The 12,500-nt window shown below is 45.7% G+C and overlaps 1 protein-coding gene across 4 annotated transcripts in view; it reads left to right on the top strand.

Annotated features, from left to right (window-relative positions):
• The window catches only part of LOC109879714 (transcription factor 4), a 351,270-nt gene that overhangs the window by 95,339 nt on the left and 243,431 nt on the right, over positions 1-12,500 (top strand). For all 4 annotated transcript variants that reach the window (XM_031826057.1, XM_031826058.1, XM_031826059.1 and 1 more), the window contains exons 5-6: positions 5,223-5,278; positions 6,153-6,255. The gene's annotated coding sequence lies outside the window, so the exon portion shown is untranslated. The remainder of the gene's footprint in view (positions 1-5,222; positions 5,279-6,152; positions 6,256-12,500) is intronic.

The following is a 12,500-nucleotide window of genomic DNA, read 5'->3' as shown; positions in this document are numbered from 1 at the left end:
CCAACACCACTTTCCATCAGTTTGTATAGCAGACCCTCATGCCAAATTGAGTCGAAGGCTTTTTTGAAATCAACAAAGCATGAGAAGACTTTGCCTTTGTTTTGGTTTGTTTGTTTGTCAATTAGGGTGTACAGGGTGAATACATGGTCTGTTGTATGATCATTTGGTAAAAAGCCAATTTGACATTTGCTCAGTACATTGTTTTCATTGAGGAAATGTATGAGTCTGCTGTTAATGATAATGCAGAGGATTTTCCCAAGGTTACTGTTGACGCATATTCCACGGTAGTTATTGGGGTCAAATTTGTCTCCACTTTTGTGGATTGGGGTGATCAGACCTTGGTTCCAAATATTGGGGAAGATGCCAGAGCTAAGGATGATGTTAAAGAGTTTTAGTATAGCCAATTGGAATTTGTTGTCTGTATATTTGATCATTTCATTGAGGATACCATCAACACCACAGGCCTTTTTGGGTTGGAGGGTTTTTATTTTGTCCTGTAGTTCTTTCAATGTAATTGTAGAATCCAGTGGGTTCTGGAATCCAGTGTGTTCTAGAATCCAGTGTGTTCTGGTCTTTAATAGTTGATTCTAAGATCTGTATTTGATCATGTATATGTTTTTGCTGTTTGGTCTTTGTTATAGAGACAAAAAGATTGGAGAAGTGGTTTATACACACATCTCCATTTTGGATAGATAATGTTTTTGCTCTTTATTCTTTGTTATAGTTATCTCTCTGTCTCTGTCCATCTCTCTGTCTCTGTCCATCTCTCTGTCTCTGTCCATCTCTCTGTCTCTGTCCATCTCTCTGTCTCTGTCCATCTCTCTGTCTCTCTCTCTGTCTGTATCTCTGTCTCTGTCCATCTCTCTGTCTCTGTCTCTCTGTCTCTGTCCATCTCTCTGTCTCTCTGTCTCTGTCTCTGTCCATCTCTCTGTCTGTATCTCTGTCTCTGTCCATCTCTCTGTCTCTCTCTCTGTCTGTATCTCTGTCTCTGTCCATCTCTCTGTCTCTGTCTCTCTGTCTCTGTCCATCTCTCTGTCTCTCTGTCTCTGTCTCTGTCCATCTCTCTGTCTCTGTCCATCTCTCTGTCTCTGTCCATCTCTCTGTCTCTCTGTCTCTGTCCATCTCTCTGTCTCTCTCTCTGTCTGTATCTCTGTCTCTGTCCATCTCTCTGTCTCTGTCTCTCTGTCTCTGTCCATCTCTCTGTCTCTCTGTCTCTGTCTCTGTCCATCTCTCTGTCTGTATCTCTGTCTCTGTCCATCTCTCTGTCTCTGTCCCTCTCTCTGTCTCTGTCTCTCTGTCTCTGTCCATCTCTCTGTCTCTCTCTATGTCCATCTCTCTGTCTCTGTCTCTCTGTCTCTGTCCATCTCTCTGTCTCTCTCTCTGTCCATCTCTCTCTCTCTGTCTCTGTCCATCTCTCTGTCTCTCTCTCTGTCTGTATCTCTGTCTCTGTCCATCTCTCTGTCTCTGTCCATCTCTCTGTCTCTGTCTGTCTCTCTGTCTCTGTCCCTCTCTCTGCAAAAGCACCGTGGATTACGGGCCACTATCGCTCGCTCTAATCCTGTAAAATGGATTTATTAAAGTAGACCCACTCTTCTACACTCTGCTGTGTGTGTGTGTGTGTGTGTGCGTTTCTGCCTGTGTATATATGTTCATGAATGCGTTCTTGTGTGCGTATGTATGTATGTGTGTGTGTGTGTGTGTGTGTGTGCCCCAGAATAAGCTAAAAGCGACCGTATACTTTGAGCCGTGGCCCAACTAGGACGAAGAGAGAAAAGAGAGTTCCCAGAACATTTGTCAGGTTGAGCTATGAATGTTTGTTGTATAAAAACATTTGTTTGACGTTGCGAGAACGTTCCCTAAACACATTTCGTCTGTTCTTTAAAGGTTCCCAGAATGTTTCATTTGGTTGCGGGAACGTTGTGGTGACGTCACTAGAGATATGTTCCCACAACACAAAAACTATTCAGTTGTGCGGATGATTCTACAATGTTTATTTTAGATAATACAATAATCATCCCCTGTGGTCCGTTTTACAGATTTAGTAAGACGTTATCGTCCTTTTGTGCCTTTTTTTCAAATAGATTATTGTTTCATTGAATATTAAGACATGTAATATTCTTCCTACTTCTTCCTGTGAAGCGGCTCGTCATTTACATCACGTTCAGGAAATGAAAACGTGAAGCGGCTCGTCATTTACATCACGTTCAGGAAATGAAAACGTGAAGCGGCTCGTCATTTACATCACGTTCAGGAAATGAAAACGTGAAGCGGCTCGTCATTTACATCACGTTCAGGAAATGAAAACGTGAAGCGGCTCGTCATTTACATCACGTTCAGGAAATGAAAACGTGAAGCCGTTTTCTAGGTTTACAAATGTTTCTGAAGTTAGTACAGTACAGACAGACAGACAGACAGACAGACAGACAGACAGACAGACAGACAGACAGAAAGACAGACAGACAGACAGACAGACAGACAGACAGACAGACAGACAGACAGACAGACAGACAGACAGACAGACAGACAGACAGACAGACAGACAGGCAGGCAGACAGACAGGCAGGTGTAAACAGACAGACAGACAGACAGACAGACAGACAGACAGACAGACAGACAGACAGACAGACAGACAGACAGACAGACAGACAGACAGACAGACAGACAGACAGACAGACAGACAGACAGACAGACAGACAGACAGGTAACAGACAGACAGGCAGACAAACAGACAGGTGTAACAGACAGACAGGCAGGTGTAACAGACAGACAGACAGACTTGTTTAGGTATGTACTCAGTTCTCCACAACTTGTTTATGCAGGTACTCAATTCTCTACAACTTGTTTAGGTAGGTACTCAATTCTCTACAACTTGTTTAGGTAGGTACTCAATTCTCTACAACTTGTTTAGGTAGGTACTCAGTTCTCCACAACAGTCTGGTTCTGCACAAACTAAATACACTTTGTCTCCAGTCTCTTCGGAAGAGTGGGTTCAAATCCAACTGCTTCCAACCACCGTAGCCTTAAGAGGAGTTGTACGCTAATCTGTATGTATTTTGACTTGTTAAGTGATGAGCAGAGTGGTATCCACCTGGTGAGAGGCCCAGGGCTGAAGTCAACTATCCTCCATATGAGACCAATCCCACCAGGTGTTCACTCATATGTGTGTATGTTGAGAGAAGAGCAGAAATACACTGGTGTCCGTCCACCTGGTTGAGTTATGAATGGGACAGTCAGTGGTCAGCAACACCTGTATATACAGTATATACATATATACTGTGTAGAGAACTGATTACAGCTTCCTGATTGACTCCTTCACTCAGGCACAGACCGGGAGACACACAACCAGGGCGGTGACTGACTTTGACTTGAGTACTGAATTCTGTCCTTACTCCACACATGTTTCCTGTTTTAAGAGGAAGTCTAGTTTGATTTAAGAGGTAGTCTAGTTTGATTTAAGAGGTAGTCTAGTTTGATTTAAGAGGTAGTCTAGTTTGATTTAAGAGGTAGTTTAGTTTGATTTAAGACGTAGACTGTTAGTGACTCTCCACACTGTAGACTAGGTAGTGCCTCTCCACACTGTAGACTAGGTAGTGACTCTCCACACTGTAGACTAGGTAGTGCCTCTCCACACTGTAGACTAGGTAGTGCCTCTCCACACTGTAGACTAGGTAGTGACTCTCCATACTGTTGACTAGGTAGTGACTCTCCATACTGTTGACTAGGTAGTGACTCTCCACACTGTTGACTAGGTAGTGATTCTCCATACTGTTGACTAGGTAGTGACTCTCCACACTGTAGACTAGGTAGTGACTCTCCATACTGTAGACTAGGTAGTGACTCTCCACACTGTAGACTAGGTAGTGACTCTCCACACTGTAGACTAGGTAGTGACTCTCCACACTGTAGACTAGGTAGTGACTCTCCACGCTGTAGACTAGGTAGTGACTCTCCATACTGTTGACTAGGTAGTGACTCTCCACACTGTTGACTAGGTAGTGACTCTCCATACTGTTGACTAGGTAGTGACTCTCCACACTGTAGACTAGGTAGTGACTCTCCACACTGTAGACTAGGTAGTGACTCTCCACAGCTCCCAGAGTGTTCTGTAACAGCTGGGATGTTTGCATTGTGTTCTCTGCACGCTATCAATGGTGTCAGATTAACTCTACAGTGTGAGTAAGTTCTCCTCTATTCACGGACACAAAGGACGGTTTTCTGAAGAACCAAGAAATAAAGAGAACAAAGAAGGTGTTTAATCAAGATATTTGACTCTACACCAGTTCAGGGTGTGAGAGACATCGAGACACATCATGTCAGTCAGTTTTGACTACACCGGGGTACACGGTAATCCTGATTGTCACGGTTGTCGTAGGAACGGGACCAAGGCGCAGCGGAGGTTGAGTTCCACATAATTATTTCAAAAGTGAAACTTAAAGAAAAAACAAACAAACAAACAAACAATAAACGAACAACGAACCGTGACTACGTGGTACACAAACACAAACACAAAATAATATCCCACAAAACACAGGGTGGGAAAAATATCTACTTAAATATGATCCCCAATGAGAGACAACGATTACCAGCTGCCTCTAATTGGGAATCATACACAAAACACCAACATAGAAAATATAAACTAGAACACCAACATAGAAATGATTAAGCTAGAATACCCCCTAGTCACGCCCTGACCTACTACACCATCGAGAAACAATGGCACTCTGTGGTCAGGGCGTGACACTGATGCACAATGCAAAACAAAATATACTGTATTATTATAATATAATATTTATTACAATTATTACAATTGATCGTTGTTTTCTTATCTACATTCATCCAATAATATGAATCGATTAATTAGGATTAAAGTGGCAATCAGCAGTAGAGACTATAGCAAACTCCTCCCCAGTTTCAGTAAAACGCTGAGGAACAGGACTGAAGAAATCTAACCAAACTTGTGTTTTTAGGCTTTGTGTTTAAAGTGGTATTTTATTTTATGTAAAACATTCTATATATATATAATCAATGTGTTTCATGTTAATCTGTGTGCCTTAGATTTCAGTAGTAAACGTTGAGGTTATTATCAGGTTATGAAAGTGAGGAAAAATGGCCGATTTTAATCCATATTTTAGCTGCTGGCGGTAGATGTAAATAGTTAACAAGGTAAAGTCACTACGGTTCTTTAAGTCTCATGTTCTCTCTTTGTTTCTGTCTTCTTGTAGACATGGGGGACAGAGCCAGTGCAGGGACGTGGGGACATAGAGGTGCCCCTTCAAAGGTGAGTTCCAAAGACAAACATAGCAGTGTAATGTGTAATACCTGAGGAAATATGTCGAAGCAGGAAATCTAGACACGTTACTCTACAACCTGTAATATATACAACCTGTAATATATACAACCTGTAATATATACAACCTGTAATATATACAACCTGTAATATATACAACCTGTAATATATACAACCTGAAATATATACAACCTGTAATATATATATCCTGAAATATATACAACCTGAAATATACTGTCCTGACCCAGTACTGTAACTATCCTGACCCAGTACTGTAACTATCCTGACCCAGTACTGTAACTGTCCTGACCCAGTACTGTAACTATCCTGACCCAGTACTGTAACTATCCTGACCCAGTACTGTAACTGTCCTGACCCAGTACTGTTACTATCCTGACCCAGTACTGTTACTGTCCTGACCCAGTACTGTTACTGTCCTGACCCAGTACTGTTACTGTCCTGACCCAGTACTGTTACTATCCTGACCCAGTACTGTTACTGTCCTGACCCAGTACTGTTACTGTCCTGACCCAGTACTGTTACTATCCTGACCCAGTACTGTTACTATCCTGACCCAGTACTGTAACTATCCTGACCCAGTACTGTTACTATCCTGACCCAGTACTGTTACTATCCTGACCCAGTACTGTTACTATCCTGACCCAGTACTGTTACTATCCTGACCCAGTACTGTTACTATCCTGATCCAGTACTGTTACTGTCCTGACCCAGTACTGTTACTATCCTGACCCAGTACTGTTACTATCCTGACCCAGTACTGTTACTATCCTGACCCAGTACTGTTACTATCCTGATCCAGTACTGTTACTATCCTGACCCAGTCAGTTCTCTCTCTCTGTTCCAGAGTTATGCTGATGGTTCCCAGTACACTCACATGACTAGCCGTGAAATGGGCTCCCACCCACACGACAACATCTCTCCTCCATACCTCAACTCCAGACTAACAGGTAAGAGATGTTTTACCAAGATGAATTGTATTGGAGGAGAGAGGCCATGCAAATGGCTACATGACAAATCACTGTTTTTTTTAGAAGGGTAAAAAAACAGAAATGAGAAACAAACACACAGTACAATATTCTTTGGAAAGTCAATGAACAGCTTCAGAGATACCTTCCAGTCTGTTTGGGATTGATTTATTGAACCAGGCAAGTCATTTAATTAAGAACAAAATTCTTATTTAAAATGACTGCCTACCGGGGAACAGTGGGTTAACTGCCTTGTTCAGGGGCAGAACGTCCTATTTTTTGTCAGCTCGGGGATTCGATCTAGCAACGTCTACGGTTCCTAGTCCAACCCTCTAACCACTAGGCTACCTGCCGACCCCAGGACTCACCAGTAGAACTACCACTCAGCCACACAGAAGTGAGAAGTTGTGAAGTTTTTCTAATTCTCATGTATCCAGTCTGAGAAAAATGACCCGGATGTGTCTTGTAAGCAAACTCTTGTCCTTTACCTTTCCTGTAAGTGGCTCACACAGTCAGTCAATGACGAAGGGCATTTAGCTAAACAGCTAAACACACTGTCTGCGTCACAAATAGAACCCTATTCTCTACACTGTGCACTACATTTGGACCAGGCCTCATAAAAAGGGGACACAACACAGAAGTCAGGTGACTTGATGTTTATCAGTTCCTCTCTTTCCTCACCCCCTCTCTTTCCTCACCCCCTCTCTTTCCTCAGTTCCTCTCTTTCCTCACCCCCTCTCTTTCCTCAGTTCCTCTCTTTCCTCACCCCCTCTCTTTCCTCAGTGCCTCTCTTTCCTCACCCCTTCTCTTTCCTCACCCCCTCTCTTTCCTCAGTTCCTCTCTTTCCTCAGTCCCTCTCTTTCCTCAGTTCCTCTCTTTCTCACCCCCTCTCTTTCTCACCCCCTCTCTTTCCTCAGTTCCTCTCTTTCCTCAGTTCTTCTCTTTCCTCACGCCCCTCTCGTTCCTCAGTGCCTCTCTTTCATCACCCCTCTCTTTCCCTCACCCCCCTCTCTTTCCTCAGTTCCCTCTCTTTCCTCAACCCCCGCTCTTTCCTCAGTTCCTCTCTTTCCTCACCCCGCTCTTTCTCACCCCCTCTCTTTCCTCACCCCCTCTCTTTCCTCAGTTCCTCTCTTTCCCTCACCCCCTCTCTTTCCTCAGTTCCTCTCTTTCCTCACCCCTCCTCTTTCCTCAGTTCCTCTCTTTCCTCACCGCCCTCTCTTTCCTCCAGTTCCTCTCTTTCCTCACCCCCTCTCTTTCCTCAGTTCCTCTCTTTCCTCACCCCCTCTCTTCTCCTCACCCCTCTCTTTCCTCAGTTCCTCTCTTTCCTCACCCCCTCTCTTTCCTCAGTTCCTCTCTTTTCTCACCCCCTCTCTTTCCTCACCCCCTCTCTTTCCTCACCCCCTCTCTTTCTCACCCCCTCTCTTTCCTCACCCCCTCTCTTTCCTCAGTTCCTCTCTTTCCTCACCCCCTCTCTTTCCTCAGTTCCTCTCTTTTCTCACCCCCTCTCTTTCCTCACCCCCTCTCTTTCCTCAGTTCCTCTCTTTCCTCACCCCCTCTCTTCCTCACCCCCTCTCTTTCCTCACCCCCTCTCTTTCCTCGGTTGGCGTTTTAACTGAATGCTCTCTTAACTCTCTCGGGCCGGTCAACTGAGGCGGTAACGGAACACAAGGCGAGCGTTGGCCTTAGCCGTAGTGTGTGTGTGCGTGTGTGTGTGCGTGCGCGTGTGTGCGTGTGTGTGTGTGCGTGCGTGCGTGCGTGCGTGCATGCGTGTGTGTGTGTGTGTGTGTGTGTATGCCTGTCTACTGTCCCCTCAAGTTGTGAGCCAGTGGCCACTGGCACAGATAATGTATCTTTTGACATGAATACCAGAAGCCTAATTAAACTTGACTTGCTCCATGAAATACATTGAGTGGACAAAACATTAAGAACACCTGCTCTTTCAGTGACACAGACTTGCCAGGGGAATCCAGGTGAATCCAGGTGAAAGGTACGATTCCTTATTGATGTCACTTGTTAAATCCACTTCAATCAGTGTTGATGAAGGGGAGGAGACATGTTAAAGAAGGATTTTTAAGCCCTGAGACAATTGAGACATGGATTGTATATGTGTGCCATTCAGAGGGTGAATGGGCAAGACAACATATTGAAGTGTCTTTGAACAGGATATGGTAGTAGGTGCCAGACGCATTGGTTTTAGTCTGTCAACAACTGCACAGCTGCTGGGTTTATCATACACAACCGTTCCCTGTGTGTATCAAGAATGATCCACCACCTAAAGGACATCACGCCAACTTGACACGACTGTGGGAAGGAAGCATTGGAGTCAACATGGACCAGCATCCCTGTGGAACGCTTTCAACACCTTGTAGAGAGAGAGAGAGAGAGAGAGAGAGAGGTGTGTTTCAGGTAGAGGAAGGAGAGAGAGAGAGAGAGAGAGAGAGAGAGGTGTGTTTCAGGTAGAGGGAGGAGAGAGAGGTGTGTTTCTGGTGGAGGGAGGAGAGAGAGAGAGAGAGAGAGAGAGAGAGAGAGAGAGAGAGAGAGAGGTGTGTTTCTGGTGGAGGGAGGAGAGAGAGAGAGAGAGAGAGAGAGAGAGAGAGAGGTGTTTCTGGTGGAGGGAGGAGAGAGAGAGAGAGAGAGAGAGAGAGAGAGGTGTGTTTCTGGTAGAGGGAGGAGAGAGAGAGGGAGAGGTGTGTTTCTGGTGGAGGGAGGAGAGAGAGAGAGGGAGAGGGAGAGAGAGAGAGAGAGAGAGAGAGAGAAGAGAGAGCTGTGTTTCAGGTAGAGGGAGGAGAGAGAGAGAGGTGTGTTTCTGGTGGAGGGAGGAGAGAGAGAGAGAGAGAGAGAGAGAGAGAGAGAGAGAGAGAGAGAGAGAGAGAGAGAGAGGTGTTTCTGGTAGAGGGAGGAGAGGGAGAGAGAGAGGTGTGTTTCTGGTAGAGGGAGGAGAGAGAGAGAGAGAGAGAGAGAGAGAGAGAGAGAGCTGTGTTTCAGGTAGAGGGAGGAGCGAGAGAGAGGTGTATTGCCACAAGAAAAGGGCAACCAGTGAAGAACAAACACCATTGTAAATACAACCCATATTTATGTTTATTTATTTTCCCTGTTTGCACTTTAACCATTTGTACATCGTTACAACACTGTATATATATAATATGACATGTGAAATGTCTTTATTCTTTTGAAACTTCTGTATGTGTAATGTTTACTGTTAATTTTTTTATTTTTTTCACTTTATATATTATCTACCCTCACTTGCTTTGGCAATGTTAACACATGTTTCCCTTAACAATAAAGCCCCTTGAATTGAATTGAGAGGTGTGTTTCTGGTAGAGGGAGTTCTGTTCTCTCTACCACCTGGTCTGTTTCTCTATACCACCTGGTCTGTTCTCTATACCACCTGGTCTGTTCTCTCTACCACCTGGTCTGTTCTCTCTACCACCTGGTCTGTTCTCTCTACCACCTGGTCTGTTCTCTCTACCACCTGGTCTGTTCTCTCTACCACCTGGTCTGTTCTCTATACCACCTGGTCTGTTCTCTCTACCACCTGGTCTGTTCTCTCTACCACCTGGTCTGTTCTCTTTACCACCTGGTCTGTTCTCTCTACCACCTGGTCTGTTCTCTATACCACCTGGTCTGTTCTCTATACCACCTGGTCTGTTCTCTCTACCACCTGGTCTGTTCTCTCTACCACCTGGTCTGTTCTCTCTACCACCTGGTCTGTTCTCTATACCACCTGGTCTGTTCTCTATACCACCTGGTCTGTTCTCTCTACTACCACCTGGTCTGTTCGTCCTCCTCTGACCACCTGGTCCTGTTCTCTATACCAACCATGGTCTGGTTCTCTATACCACCATGGTCTGTTCTCTTCTAAACCACCTGGTCGGTTCTCTCATACCACCTGGTCTGTTCGCTATACCACCTGGTCCTGTTCTCTATACCACCTGGTCTGTTCTCCTATACCAACCTGGTCTGTTCTCTATACCACCTGGTCTGTTCCTTCTCATAACCACCTGGTCTAGTTCTCTACACCTGGTCTGTCTCCTCTCTACCACCCCTGGGTCTGTTCTTCTACCACTCTGGTCTCGCTATCTCTCTACCACCTTGGTCTGTTCTCTATACCACCTGGTCTGTTCTCTATACCACCTGGTCTGTTTTCTACCACCTGGTCTGTTCTCTACCACCTGGTCTGTTCTCTATACCACCTGGTCTGTTCTCTATACCACCTGGTCTGTTTACTACCACCTGGTCTGTTCTCTACAGATAAGTTCTGAGGTTTATTTTGTAGCCCTGGTTAAGAGGCTGTTTCTGAGGCTGTTTCTCTGCTGGGGGGGGGGGGGGGGGGGGAATATTTAGTTTTTTTGTTGAGATTTTTGGGGGGGAGAATTTTCTGAGGTGGATAATGCAGGTAGTAAAACGAGTCAGCTGGTTGGAGATTAATACAATACTTCCTGTCTCACCTTGATTTATATTTCAAATATTCAAATATTTCTCCTTATGATATAGTATATTATTATCATAGGATGTTACCACCATGTATCTCCCTCTGTCTGTAAAGCTGAGATCAGCCGGTATTATCCTGGTCTGGACGTGCCAGTCTATGGTCTATCATTAGCCTAGTATTGGATAGCTGACTACCATTATACTGGTCTATAGGAGCTGTGTAGTCCCAGTGCTGTGTAGTCCCAGTGCTGTGTAGTCCCAGAGCTGTATAGTCCCATTGCTGTGTAGTCCCAGAGCTGTGTAGTCCCAGAGCTGTGTAGTCCCAGTGCTGTGTAGTCCCAGAGCTGTGTAGTCCCAGAGCTGTGTAGTCCCAGAGCTGTGTAGTCCCAGAGCTGTGGAGTCCCAGAGCTGTGTAGTCCCAGAGCTGTGTAGTCCCAGAGCTGTGTAGTCCCAGAGCTGTGGAGTCCCAGAGCTGTGTAGTCCCAGAGCTGTGTAGTCCCAGAGCTGTGGAGTCCCAGAGCTGTGTAGTCCCAGAGCTGTGTAGTCCCAGAGCTGTGCAGGTGTCTGACTCTATGATCCCTCCTGTTTGAGATATTCCTTTTGAAATATGACCCTCCTTCCCCTATTCTCCTCTCCCCTCTCCTCCACTCCTCTTCCTTATTCTCTCTTTCCCCGCCACAGATGGCCCATGATGGCTGGCTAGAGGCCCACAAAAACCCTCCTCTCCTCCTTTCCCCTCCTCTCCCCCTCCTCTCCCCTTCTTTTCTCCCCCTCCTCTCCCCTCCTCTCCCCCTCCTCTCCCCCTCCTCTCCCCTCCTCTTCCCTCCTCTCCCCCTCCTCTTCCTCTTTCTTCTACTCTTGACTCCCTCCACAGTAATCTAATTTCCCTTCCTCTTGTCCCCTGTCCTCCACCCTCCCCCCCCTCCGGTCACCTCCAGTTAACCTAATTAACAGGTGTTAACTGTGCGGCCACTCACCTCCTACGTTAGGGGTCGGGGGGCTCCTCTCTCCTCTGTCCATCTCACCCCCCCGCTGTCCTCTGGAGCTCCACGTCGAGCTCCATCAACAGGGGTACTCCTCTCTGCTCTCCCCGACAAACCCCCTCCGCCGCTGGGGGCAGTGCCAAGGTCGTGCCCGGCCCTACGCTGACAGTGCCCGGAATAATCAAGTAGGGCTAAGGGGGAGTGAAGGGGGAGTGGAGAGGAGGCCACCTCCATCAACCCCCGGTTTGTGTCCCAAATAGAACCCTATTCCCTATATAGTGCACTACTTTAGACCAGAGCCCTATAGAAACCTATTCCCTATATAGTGCATTACTTTAGACCAGACGCCTATGGCACCCTATTCCCTATATAGTGCACTACTTTAGACCAGAGCCCTATGGAACCCTATTCCCTATATAGTGCACTACTTTAGACCAGAGCCCTATAGAACCCTATTCCCTATATAGTGCACTACTTTAGTCCAGAGCCCTATAGAACCCTATTCCCTACATAGTGCACTACTTTAGACCAGAGCCCTATGGAACCCAATTCCCTATATAGTGCACTACTTTAGACCAGAGGCCTATGGAACCCTATTCCCTATATATAGTGCACTAGACAGAGAGAGAGGTCAACTAGCCTCTAGTCATCATGCTATTAGACAGAGACAGAGGTCAACTAGGTCAACATATGACCAGGAAATGTTTGGAAAATAAGTACTCTACAATATTATATTATGCCTCTCTTGTAATATGTTTAATCTCAAAATGTGAAAGGCTGAGATAGCGGTCTTTGTCCTGTGTGTAGAGGTGG

The sequence above is a fragment of the Oncorhynchus kisutch genome, linkage group LG6, assembly GCF_002021735.2.
Source record: "Oncorhynchus kisutch isolate 150728-3 linkage group LG6, Okis_V2, whole genome shotgun sequence".
NCBI lineage: Eukaryota > Metazoa > Chordata > Actinopteri > Salmoniformes > Salmonidae > Oncorhynchus > Oncorhynchus kisutch.
The sequence above is the reverse complement of the archived record's forward strand: the minus strand, read 5'-3'. Positions and strand labels throughout refer to the sequence as shown.